The following is a 12,108-nucleotide window of genomic DNA, read 5'->3' on the forward strand; positions in this document are numbered from 1 at the left end:
ACTAAAGTTAGTGGAATCTGTTCTTTTATGTTAGACACGTACTTTGAGATCTTAGGCATGTGCTTTTATATCTTAGACCTATCTTAGACATGTGACAGATTCTACACCAGTGATGGGGAAGAGCCATAGCTCTGTAGCAGAGCATGTGCTTGGCATGGAGAAGGTCCCAGGTTCGATCCCCGGCATCTCCAAATAGGCTGGAAAACCTCCTGCCTGAAACCCTGGAGAGCTGCTTCCAGCCAGTCAGTGTTGACAGCCCTGGGCTAGCTGAACTCATGGTCTGACTAGGCAGCTTCGTAGAGTCCTCAGTACTACTTGGACACTAAGAACTTCTGTAAAGGACACTCACTCTGCTCTCCACAGACCCTTTAAACAGCCATTACCTTATTTCTTATCATCTGTCTTGAAAATAATGTCCCCAGTGCAACAGATGCTTTTCAAGGTTGCTAGGCTCAGTATCTGGCTTTTGCTGGCACACAAATCAGTGGTCAATGGATCCAGAGTGATTCACAGTCTTCTGGTGTTAAATGTCAGAAACCTCCTGGCACCCACTCTTTTGGTGGCTGACCACCAAAAGACACATAGCTTTATAATGATAGAGGAGAAGTTGTTTTTTCAAACTGCCTACATTGATTTGCTTGTGAAGATAGCCATGACTTTTTATGTCTGCTAAATGACATAATGGCCTTTGACGTGTCACTCCAGTCGTGGTTTCCTTCTCACAAAACCTCGGTATTCTTGAACTCAGCGAAAATTTCACCATTAACATCTCACTTCCAAAAAGGAGATGAGGGCTAGTTCTCACAACCACTTCTGTTCATGGTGACTACTTGAAAAGCTGTGTATGCTAGCACCTGGCATCATGGCATGCTGGTTGTATGAACCATTACTGTGCCCAGGGTTTGGCATATGGCAAGCGTTGGAAAGCATAATTCGCAGCTCTTCACAATCTGTACTGAAAGCCAAACCAGGGTGTGAGCCATCAGAGGGTAGAAAGGAATGGTAATTTTTCAGAGTTGAAAGTGTTTTGGTAGTGACAGTGTTGACCATGGTGCATATCAGTTGTCTGACTATTATCTCTGGACAGAGTTTTCAGGTTTTGAAAGCACTATGAAACTTGCTGAACCTGTGAACAGAGATAATAATGGGACATAAAAATGAGCATACATGCCATGGGTAAGACAGAGCTTTGACTTGGGTTCAACTCTTTTAAAAACAATTGTCTCTTAGAATCTCATGCCAGTTTTCTCTGCAGCCGCTTACAGATGATTGGGAGAACAAGCAAGTTACTCCTTTCGACTATGTAATTGTAAAAGGGTACCCCCTTACATTCTTGCTGGTCTAGCAGTAGTGATGATAGGTACAGCACACTGACCAGTATAAACGTAATTGGTTGTCAAATTACGTATTACATCTCTCTATTTGTTACTTGAATGTCACTGCGGCACTACCTTTAAGGGGAGGGGGGACACAGGAGGTGCAAAGACTTTCTGTTTATTGCTGAAAGCAGCCATTTCAATGATTACTTTCATCTGACCCTTATCAGCGTCAAACCAGAAAGTTTACTTAAACTTACTTAAACTTACAAACACGCGCCCACACAGTCATGGACATGCTGATACATAGACAGACAAATAAACATTTCAAAACATTCCTGGGTGGTGGGTGAAAGCTGTTTCTGAGAAGCAGGACTTCAGACAGTAAGAACCCCCACATGCACAGGAAGTGAAGGGTCAATCTAAATATTGCATTTCCCGTAAGAAGCAGAAAACCAGCGACTGCCAGCGGAAGCGGGGAAGTGTGCAGTTAAGCGGTCAGTGGACTTTGCCATTTGTCTGCTGTCTGAACCTTCGCTTTAGCCACAGCTCCAGTTTGCCCCCATGTCCAGGGTACATCCTCTTGGAAATTGCTGTACATCTAGGAATTATATCAGCATTCCTGGTGGCGAGGGAACATTTCCCAACAATTACATGTTGAACGCATTGCTCCAACCTCCTGACACTGATGAGTTCTTGAGGGAGCAGGTGCTAACTGCTTATTTCAGTGCCAATAGTTCCTTGTGGCAAGTGTTACTTTGTAGGTTGTTAAGCTTTATTTGTATTGAACTGTATAAGAGTTCTCGCAACTACAGGTCCCATTCATTTTTCATTAAGATGGGGTTGCATGGCACTTTGCAAAGTGCAAAAGGACAGGTCCCTGACCCAAGGGGCTTAAAATCTAAAATCCAGCACGGGAGAAAATAGAGGAAGGAGAAAGATAAGAAGTAAAAAGGTGAAGAATGTGCTTTTATTTGAATTACATGTATTTAACTTGGTTATGGAAGAGCCAGGGTGGGCAATCTGGTGCTCTCCAGATTTCTGGGACTTCAATTCCCATATGCCCCAGCCAGCACAGCCAATGGTCAGGGATTGTGGTGGTTGTAGTCAAAAACATCTGGGTGGCACCAGGTTGCCTACCCTGTGTAATACAGCTTAAAGTCTCTGGCCTCACAGATGGATTTGAAGAGATGGCATCATGCATAAAAACATCTGCATGGTATAAGAGGAAGCAAGTAGGGAAGGGTGAGAATTTCATTTCAGTTCAATTTTGATAACAATTTATCAAAATTCACAACATTCTCCATATTCAGGACAAAAGGAAGTTGAGTTGTGTTTTTTTTATGAATGTGGGAGAGATTGAAACTGATTCATCCATCTAGGTCCAGGGCTTTGAGTGCATTGCTCTTAAAAGTCTGGGTTTGAATCCCTGTGTATCCAACCATGTTAGCGCTCAAGTTGCCATGTCTTTTTTCTGACAGTCTCCTCATCTTTAATGGCTATATGGCAGGGAGGTGTGTCACAGTGGGAATAGCTGTACCTATTGAATCCAGCTGATGCAGACAGGTGAGAATTTCATTTCAGTTCATTTTTTAAAATAAGAATTTGCCCAAATTCACAAAGTTCTTCATATCTGGAAGACAGATAATTTAAGAGAAAGACAATACATCTCTCCATAGTGGGGAAGACTTTGACCAGGTAACCTGTGTGTCTGCTCAGTCTGCTGTCCAGGTGATCACTGTTGATGGGCAATTTCAAGGCTCCTGCTCTGCTCTCCTTTCTTATGGTTCTTGATCTTGGAGCCAGACTTGGACCTGATCTATACCTTGTGTCACATCGATATGATCCCATCATGGTGATACTACATCCTTCTTCTGCATTTATACCTTGTAGCACACACAATGACATCTGTTGCGGTATTTTGGATAATATGGAATAAAAAGACGGGAAATAATGCTAGAAAAGCAGTATATGGAATGTCAAATGTGTCCCAACATTTATCAGTGCATTTCAGTACCCATAAAAGCACTAGTGTAGATCTAGCCCAGGACAGGACACCCCTCCAGATAGAGGACTGTCCTGTGTAAAGTAGGCAACATGGCCACCTTACTGCAGAGTTGTGGTTAAATCTTCATCACCAGTTGGACAATATAGATGACCAGCTTACCAGCTTAAGAATAGTCACCTGCTATTTTTTTCTATGCTGTGATAGGCTTCTCCTGCGTTATACAGTATATACCAAACTGCTGCTAAAGGTACAAAAGCAGACCAGGCCTGAGGAACGGGGGGGATCGCACAGCTGCATTCCCAACGGGAGGCAGACCCTGTCTGATGTCCTAGCCATGAGCTGTTTCACAGGTGATGGTTGTTGAGAGATGAAGAGGCTGCATGGCAAAACTCTTCAGACATAACTTTCCTGACAAAATTCAGGTGTCTTTTGTGGAGCTGGCCAGTATATGAACTTTAATGCAAACAGATGCTCCTCAAGCCTCTTTGAACAGAAGGTCAGTCTCCTGATTTAAAAGTTCACCAGTCAAGCTGAAGTGAAAGGCCTCCTGCCCCCAACATTGCCTCCTAAGCATTTTTCTGACTCCATCACTGGGCAGATTAGGAAGGCCTTTGGTACACCACGGCACTTCTTGTGTGCCAGAGGCTCTGGCAGATCAAAGGAGCCATCACTTCAAATAGTTTGTGGCTTATCAAATCCTTATCCTGGAACTATTGACCTCTCAATCATTGATTAACAAACTCTCTCTCCCTCCCTCCCTCTCTCCCATCTAACAATCCTTTCTCTCCCTCCCACCCCTGCCACACTTTTTCGGAAAAAAACACAGTTTATGCAACTTAAACAGTTTACAGGAAAAGACCCTGATTCTGACCTTCCAGGGCTTGCCCAGTTTTCCGCTATTAAAGAAAATTAATTAAAGAAATGAACCTGGTTTGACTGAAAAGTTTTTTAAGATAGGAAAGCCCCAATTACTATAATGACATGGAACACAAGTGATGATGTGGTTGCTGGTTATGTGTTCCTAGCATACTTTGGACAAAACAGTTTCGGAAATCAAGCTTAACTGAGATATCAGACAGGAAGACAGAAATTCTAGTATTTAGCATACTAGGGCCAATTTGTATGACCCAAAATCAACCCACAGCATGTAGCAAAATCTAAGTGCATAACAGCCAAGCTGTGCTGCTGTAGTCATTTCTTTTCTTTTTTTAATTCAAGAGGAGGAAATCAATTTATGAAAAAGGCCAAGTTCTTAAAACAATTACTTTGAGCCTACTTTATCTCTAGTATCTTTATTATTGTACAGTTGAAGTTATTATATAGGTACACAGGGGATAGCCGGGTTTACTGTTTCTGAACGAATGCCCCGTTTAAGCAGCTGTCTCTGGAAAAAGCACCTGATGCTATAAATGAGCTTTTATTTGCTTGGTTTGCATGTGGATATTTCTGTGTGTCCTTCTCCAGTGGCTAGATGATGCCCCTGGGATGCAGTCCTATGGGAGGGCATCCAAGGGGCCATAGGAATTTGTGGATCTTCTTCTCCACCATGGAGAGGGAGGCCCATGGGTGGAAAAGGAGGTCCACCCTCAGAAGCCTCCTCCATGCAGTGGCGGAAAGGTCTCTCACCATTACACTCTCTACTGCTGGAGTTCCTGTGGCAGTGGAGCAATCACCAGGCATCCCAGGGGACAGAGAAGGCTCTGGATCCATAGGATCCAAAGCCCTCCCATTCCCATGACATGCACTCAGAGCAGTAGAAAAACTACACCAGCCCTAGAGCAATGGGAGGGAAGGGGGGAGTCTGAAAAAGGCCAAAAACAAAAAGGAAAATGCCACTCTGACCTTTTGCTCTGCCACTGTGATCCTGGCAAGACATAGGAAGTAGCAGTTTGGCCGCCATGGATTCTCCCTCCCCTGCCTCCAGTAGATTGCTCTGCCTGTGATTTGCCTGCAGCCACACAGCATGCTTAATGGCTGACCATGCTGCCTACTCATGCTGCCTCTACCACATGGCTACAAAGTTCAGCTGCCAGTTCCTCTCTGCAAAGCAGAATGACTCAATTCTTGTGTTATACTGGACATTACCAGGGAGGCACTGTATTGCAGTGGTTTCGCTCCCACTTGGAGGATTGGCTCCAGAAGGTGGTGCTTGGGGAACATTGCTTGGACTCATGGATTCTCCAGTATGGGGTTCCACAGGGGGTCAGTTTTGTCCCCCATGCTATTCAACATCTACATGAAACCGTTGAGTGTGGTCATCTGGAGTTTGCTGATGACGTGCAGCTCTATTTCTCTTTTTCATCTTCTTCAGGTGAGGCTGTGGATGTGCTGAATCAGTGCCTGGCTACAACAATGGACTGGATGAGGGCTAATAAATTGTAGCTCAATCCAGACAAGACTGAGATGCTGTTGGTGGGTGGTTCTCCTGACTGCCCTCTGGATGGAAGGTGTTCAACCTGTTCTGGATGGGGTTGCACTCCCCCTGAAGGAGCAGGTCTATAGCTTGGGGGTCCTCCTGGAAACATCTTTGTCACTTGAGGCTCAGGTGGCCACAGTGGCACGGAGTGCCTTCTACCAACTTCACTTGGTGGCCCAGCTATGACCCTATCTGGACAGGGATAACCTGGCTGCAGTTGCCTATGCTTTGGTAACCTCCAAGTTAGATTACCGCAATGTGCTCTATGTGGGGCTGCCTTTGAAGACGGTTCAGAAGCTGCAGCTCATGCAAAATGCAGTGGCCAGATTGATAACTGGGACCAGGAGGTCCGTACATATAAGACCGACACTAGCCCACTTGCGCTGGCTGCCTATATACTTCTGAGTTCAACTCAAAGTGCTGGTTTTAACCTATAAAACCCTACATGGCTCAAGACTGCAATACCTGACAGAGAGCTTCTCCCGAAATGAACCTTCCCATACTCTACATCCAGTATCTAAGGTCCTCCTCTGGCTGCCTCTTCCAAGGCAAGCTCAGAAGGCAGCAATGAGGAAGAGAGCCTTCTCAGTGGTGGCCTCCCATCTGTAGAATGAGCGCCCCCATGAGGTCTACCTGGTGCCAACATTGTTATCTTTCTGGAACCAGGTTAAGACCTTTCTCTTTTCCCAGGCATTTGGCAGCACATGATTAGTTTTAATTGGTCCTGGATGTGTCTTTAGTTATGACTGACTGTTCAAAGTTGTTTTTAGCTATATGTCATTTGTGTTTATTTTCTGTGTACTTCTATGTAAATGGCTTTTAATTTTTGTATATTGTATTTTAATGTTTTGACTTCTGTAAGCTATCCAGAGAGCTTCGGTTATGGAGCAGTATGGAAAAGTATTGGATGATGATGATAACAATGATGGTAATAATTCTGTAGCAAGTCAATGATTGGATGTTGCAAATGCTGACTGTTTCTTCATGTCATGCAGAGTGTCAAATATTATCTTATACCAGGTCAGACTATTCTGATTGACAGCAGCTGTCCAAGATCTCAGGCCTTTCACATCACCTGCTGCTTGATCCATTTAACTGGAGAGCCCAAGAACTGATCCTGAGTGTCACGATTCCCTTAGCCCCCACTTCACTTCAGTGTCCAAACATACACAGATGAGAGGCTTCAGTCTACAGCTTTTAATCCATTACTTCACACTGTCATACAGATGCAAATTCTCAGAGAAACTCTCCATCTACCAGGAATGCCTTCAGGGAATCCAAATGGAATTTACGAGAGTTGCCCACCATTTGAAGAGGGAGGTGGTCTTGCTAGCCTAACTTAAGGTGGGGAGGTTCCTCTCTTCTCGTGAGTAGGGATGTACGAAAGTCACTTACTGTTTCGTGGATTCATTCGCGGCAGGGGGGGAAGGCTCTCTGTCCCTCCCCCCGGAATCCTCGACCAGCTGGCTCCACTCTGCGGCCAAGCCATGGAGCCACCAGCCGGCTCTGGCTGCCCGCAGCCAGACATCTGGCTGCTGGGCAGCCTGCAGGGACGCAAATGGCGGCTGCCGTAGCCACCACCGTTTGCGTCCCTGTATTCAGCCGTGATAGGCTACGTAAAAACTTACGTAGCCTATCATGTCTGGGTTTAAAAAAACAAAAACAAAATGCATACGCAAAACGCATACGCAAATGGCGGCGGCTATGGCCGCTGCCATTTGCATTCCTTATTTTTCTCCGTCTTAGTCTACGTCAATATTTACGTAGACTAAGTCGAAGAAAAGAAAGTGGAACGCAAATAGCGTAGTGGGCGCTATTTGCATTCCCCTTTTTTTTCTTCGTTTAAGTCTACGTAAATATTGACGTAGACTAGGACGGCGAAAAATAAGGAATGCAAATGGTGGCAGCCATAGCCGCCGCCATTTGCGTATGCTTTTTTTTTAAAAAAAACCCAGACATGATAGGCTACGTAAGTCTTTACATAGCCTATCACGTCTATGTTAAAAAACAAACAAACAAACACAGACTGCAGATGGCAGTGGCGGCAGCCAGTCGGAAGACCAGCCGCTGCAGCCACCGCTGAAGCCGCTGCTGGAGCCGCCACCGTCCGGAACATCCGCCCCAGGTAAGTCTCCTCCTGGGGGGGATCCGTGGGGGGGGTGGCAGGCTGTTCTGCGATGGATTTTGGGGGGCGAATGCACTGGCATTTGGCCTCACCGAGATCCGTCATGGAATTCTCTGACATCCCTACTCGTGAGGCCTCTAAGTGCAGCTTCTCACTCAAGGCCAATCGGGTAGATCGTCTAAGTTCCTCCCCTGCCTTCTCTCTCTTTGCTCTGCGCCTGCGCCTGGCATCTATTAGGTCAACCTCCTGTTCGCTGCCTCTCACGGGGGGGGGGGAGTCAGGAGGGACCCTCAAGCTCAGCCATCTGTATGTTTATAACCTGAGAAGCAGGCCTACTCATATTTGGACTAGCCTGGGAAAACACCTCCCCCATGTCTGATGGTTCTCCTTCAGAATCTGAACTGCTATCTGAACCCTGCACTCAGAAACACCCCTTACACTGAGACCTTGCGCACACAAACCATGTGCTCCACGCTGGGCTGGGCTCCCTCCCTGAGGACTGTAGCTTTGCATGTTGCCTGTCAAATACTGGCTTCTACATGTCACATACTGCCAAACATTGACTACTGCTGCAAAATCTTTGGATTAAAAGTGCTGATGCTGAAGACCTGTAATTCACCACATATTCAGCAATTACTCATTCTCAATCCAAGAATGGAGAATATCTGCTGTGAGACTTTGCAGGGAAGAATTTTGAGGATAATTTCCCGGAGCATAATTGTTTGGGAGATTATCAGGATGTAACTCTTTAGTGTCAATTTGTTTTTTGTTTCTCCTTTTTCTGTCCTGTTTTGCTGGAAGGCTGAGTCGACCAGAGCTGGCTACCTGAGACCCGGCTTCCACTCAGGTCATGGGGAGATCAAACTCAGGTCATGGGGAGAGTTTTGGTTGCAATACTGCCACCTACCACACTGCGCCACATGAGGCTCTAAATAAATAAAGATTGATTGATTGATTGCTCTAGTCTGGGGTATCACAGAGAAGAACTGCATGTGACAACAAGAGACATAAAACTGCTGCAAACTCCCATGTCTCTTCCTCCCTTCATCCTTGTAATGTGTAGTACAGCCTTCCCCAACCTGGTGCCCTACTGTTGGACTGCAACTCCCATCATTCCCAGCCAGGTTGGCTATGCAGGCTGGGAATGATGGGAGCTGCAGCCCAACACATTTGGAAGGCACCAGGATGAGACAAGTGGTCTAGTGCAACACAGCACATGGCACAAGATGATTGTGCTGTGCCCTTCCCTACCTTCACTTCACCTCATTGGCTTTCAGTGGCAGAGTAGGTATGGCACACAAACTCGAGGTGATGATATCACCGGACATGTTGTGTTATGCTGGACACTACCAGAAAAAGACATGAAGTGGCAGCTGCTCTGTGTATTTTGTCATGAGAAATTGTGTCAAGGACTCCTTCATTCCATGCAAGTCTTCTCCATCTGCTCAGGACATCTGATGAGGCCCTGTTCCAGATACCTTCATATTTTTAAGCTGACTGCAAGGAGCAGAGCTTTACTGGTGGTGGTGCCCTCATTGTGGCATTTGCAATCAGTTTCCTTAAGGCCCACCCTACTTGGTCTCTTCAGAAAAATGATGAAGATCTTTACATTTTGGAAAGCTTTGTGGGTAGTGATTGATATGGCTGGTATCCTGTGGTAGAGGTATTACCGCTGCTGTGACTTTAGTGGTCAATTATTTTATATTGGGTGTTGTATTGCTCTTAATCAGTTTCACAATACATGCTTTTAACATATCTGGACCAAAGGTTGAGGCATAAATTGCATTTCATTCTACTATATGATCTTTTTAGTCTTTATCTTCAGCAGGGAAGGGAGGTTTTTTATAATTAAATTGCTTTCATATTGTTGATTTACAATACCTGAATTGCCCTTGATACTTAAGGGTGCAGTCATATGGCCAACATCTGCTGGCTGTGTGGCATTTGGATCCAGAGAACATATTTCCCACTGGTGGAGAGGGAGCTACACCTGTGGGATCAGAATCCCACTAGTCCAGAATCCTAAGCCCAGACATAGCCATCTCCTCAATGATGGTGGAAAGCTACATGAATTTTGGGCTCATGTAAGTATTGTCCCTCCTATTGATTCCAATGGGAGGGGGAAGACACCCTCCCCAAAATGTGGCACCTTTCCACACAGAGGTGTAACCCAGCACCCAATCACAGCATATCCCAAGCAGTAAATAAACCGCACACTCGGAAAGCATAACAGATGACTGGCCTATATCTCTCTGGCCTAAGGTCACACACACTGAGAGCTCACATGGGGAACTTGGTGATGGGGAACTATGGAGAAAGGGCATTTTGCATAAACATCAGGATAACTCTGTACTCCAAAGGGGGACTTTGATAAAAGTCAGCCACCTGAGTAAACATGAGAGCTTGCACACACAGCTAACATTTCTCTTCCAAGAAGCCTAACGTACCATGCCTCAGGACTACAGCAGCCTCCACCCAATAGCAACCTCCATATTTTTTAATGATAGACATTTGGCTTATTTCTGGTTCCAAAACATGTATGGATGGGCATTGATCTAATCACCTTACTAAATGAGCCAATCCAATCAGAATGACCAATGGTTATTTATGTATGAATCTGATTTGGATTGGGGCCATCATTTCCATCTCAGACTTAGTTGGGTAATTTATATCTCCATAAGCAGCAGGCTGCAAAGACTGGCATATCATGTTCTATAGTTGCATTAACATGATCGCTTTTACTTGACCGTCAGTTGTCTTTTCCATTAGAATCCCTGATTTTTCATGGCCATATAATTTGATGTTTTGAATTACATGGGGCTTAGACTCTTTATTCCCCAAAGCATGACATTTCCAGAATTAAGCTACTTCATATTAGAAAGGCCTTTTAGAAACAAGCCATAACACAGGAGGTTTGTTTGTTTTTTTAAAGGTCATTTTAAATTATCTTTGAGTTTAATTTGTTTTATTAACTTCCAGCCCAGCTAGCATCATGGAGCGGACCAGGACAAGATGAAGGCAGCATGCATTCCTGCTAGTATATAGAGCTGGTTCAGCATTTTAAGAGGTTTTAGAACCATGGGTTGTAAAGCATGGTGTGGATGGGCAGGAGACTCTACCGAAATGGATGCAGTCAGAATGCAACAATGGAGACTTCACAGGGTGTGAAGTTTTACCTGGGTACAAAAGGCAGAGGATCTGTCTGGGCATACAAGGCAGCAAGGTAGAACAAGCAAGGAAAACTCTGGGACTATCAACATTAGTTTGGCCCTAGATGGAAAGGCTAGAAGTGGATAATGAGGATCGGATGGCAGGCCAGACATGTTCCAGGAGGCTCTTAGTGTGTGTTGGGTTCCATGAAGAAGGGTTTCAAGGATCTCTAGTGTGTGCCAAGGGTAGTGAAGGAAACTCAGATTCAAGTGCTCTTATAGGGTCCAGGTAGAGACCACAATGAGAAAATGACTTTGAGTGTACTGAGGATGGGGTTAAACAAAGGAACCAATAGCTTGACTTGGGGAAATGAATAGGAGCCTTCCAGAGGTTCCTGGGTTCTTGATTAAATTTAGGCTGGCTGGTTAAGCATTACAAAATGCATGCTTCGGAAAGACAACCACAAAGAAGTTCTTAGAACTCAAAGGACCTCAAGGAGTATTCAGGCGGTACGTCACCTAACTGGCCAATTTAAGTTACCCACATGGGTTGCTTGACTAAGATGGTAACTTGGAGGTCAGGAATGCATTTGCATTTATCAGGAGTATCCACCTTTGCATACTGCAGAAGGGCAACTCCTCCGAAGTTCATGACCTGTCCTCTAATTGAGTTTAATGTCAATAAAGGTGGGTAGACTACCCCTACTACCATCTGGATCCTTTTGCTCCTAGTTGCCATGGGTCTCTTGCTCATGCAGTCTTTTCCATAACAGGACATATTAGGCAAGGTGCTAGGGTGATGTTTTCAAATCCAAAATACACGCACAAGCCCTCCTGACCAAGCTTCTCAGGGCTTCTCCACATGGGGCTTTTATCCTGTGACTGATATTGGTTACTCATGAAAGTTTGAGCCCTTTACATGATGTTGTCAGCCTCCAGGGCCTCTCCCTTGTTGTCTTCTGGCTTTTATCCCATTTTTAAAAATCAGAGATTATGAGCCATTAAAATACAACACGTTGAATTTCTCAGCGAAAAGAGGAAGTAGAGCAATAATAGGAGCTATACCACATCTTTGTTCAGTCGTTCAGTTGTGT

General features: G+C 45.0%; 1 long non-coding RNA gene across 1 annotated transcript in view; it reads left to right on the forward strand.

Moving 5' to 3' along the window:
* LOC146350957 (uncharacterized) overlaps positions 1-9,658 on the forward strand; it is a 70,938-nt gene extending 61,280 nt beyond the window's left edge. Inside the window, exons 2-4 of the long non-coding RNA XR_014789458.1 lie at positions 2,798-2,882; positions 5,636-7,118; positions 7,705-9,658. This is a non-coding gene — a long non-coding RNA (uncharacterized LOC146350957). The remainder of the gene's footprint in view (positions 1-2,797; positions 2,883-5,635; positions 7,119-7,704) is intronic.
* The last annotated feature ends 2,450 nt before the right edge of the window (positions 9,659-12,108 follow it).

The sequence above is a fragment of the Heloderma suspectum genome, chromosome 3 (genome assembly GCF_057233095.1).
Source record: "Heloderma suspectum isolate Gila_16-S chromosome 3, 16-S_ref, whole genome shotgun sequence".
In the NCBI taxonomy this organism is placed as follows: Eukaryota; Metazoa; Chordata; class Lepidosauria; order Squamata; family Helodermatidae; genus Heloderma; species Heloderma suspectum.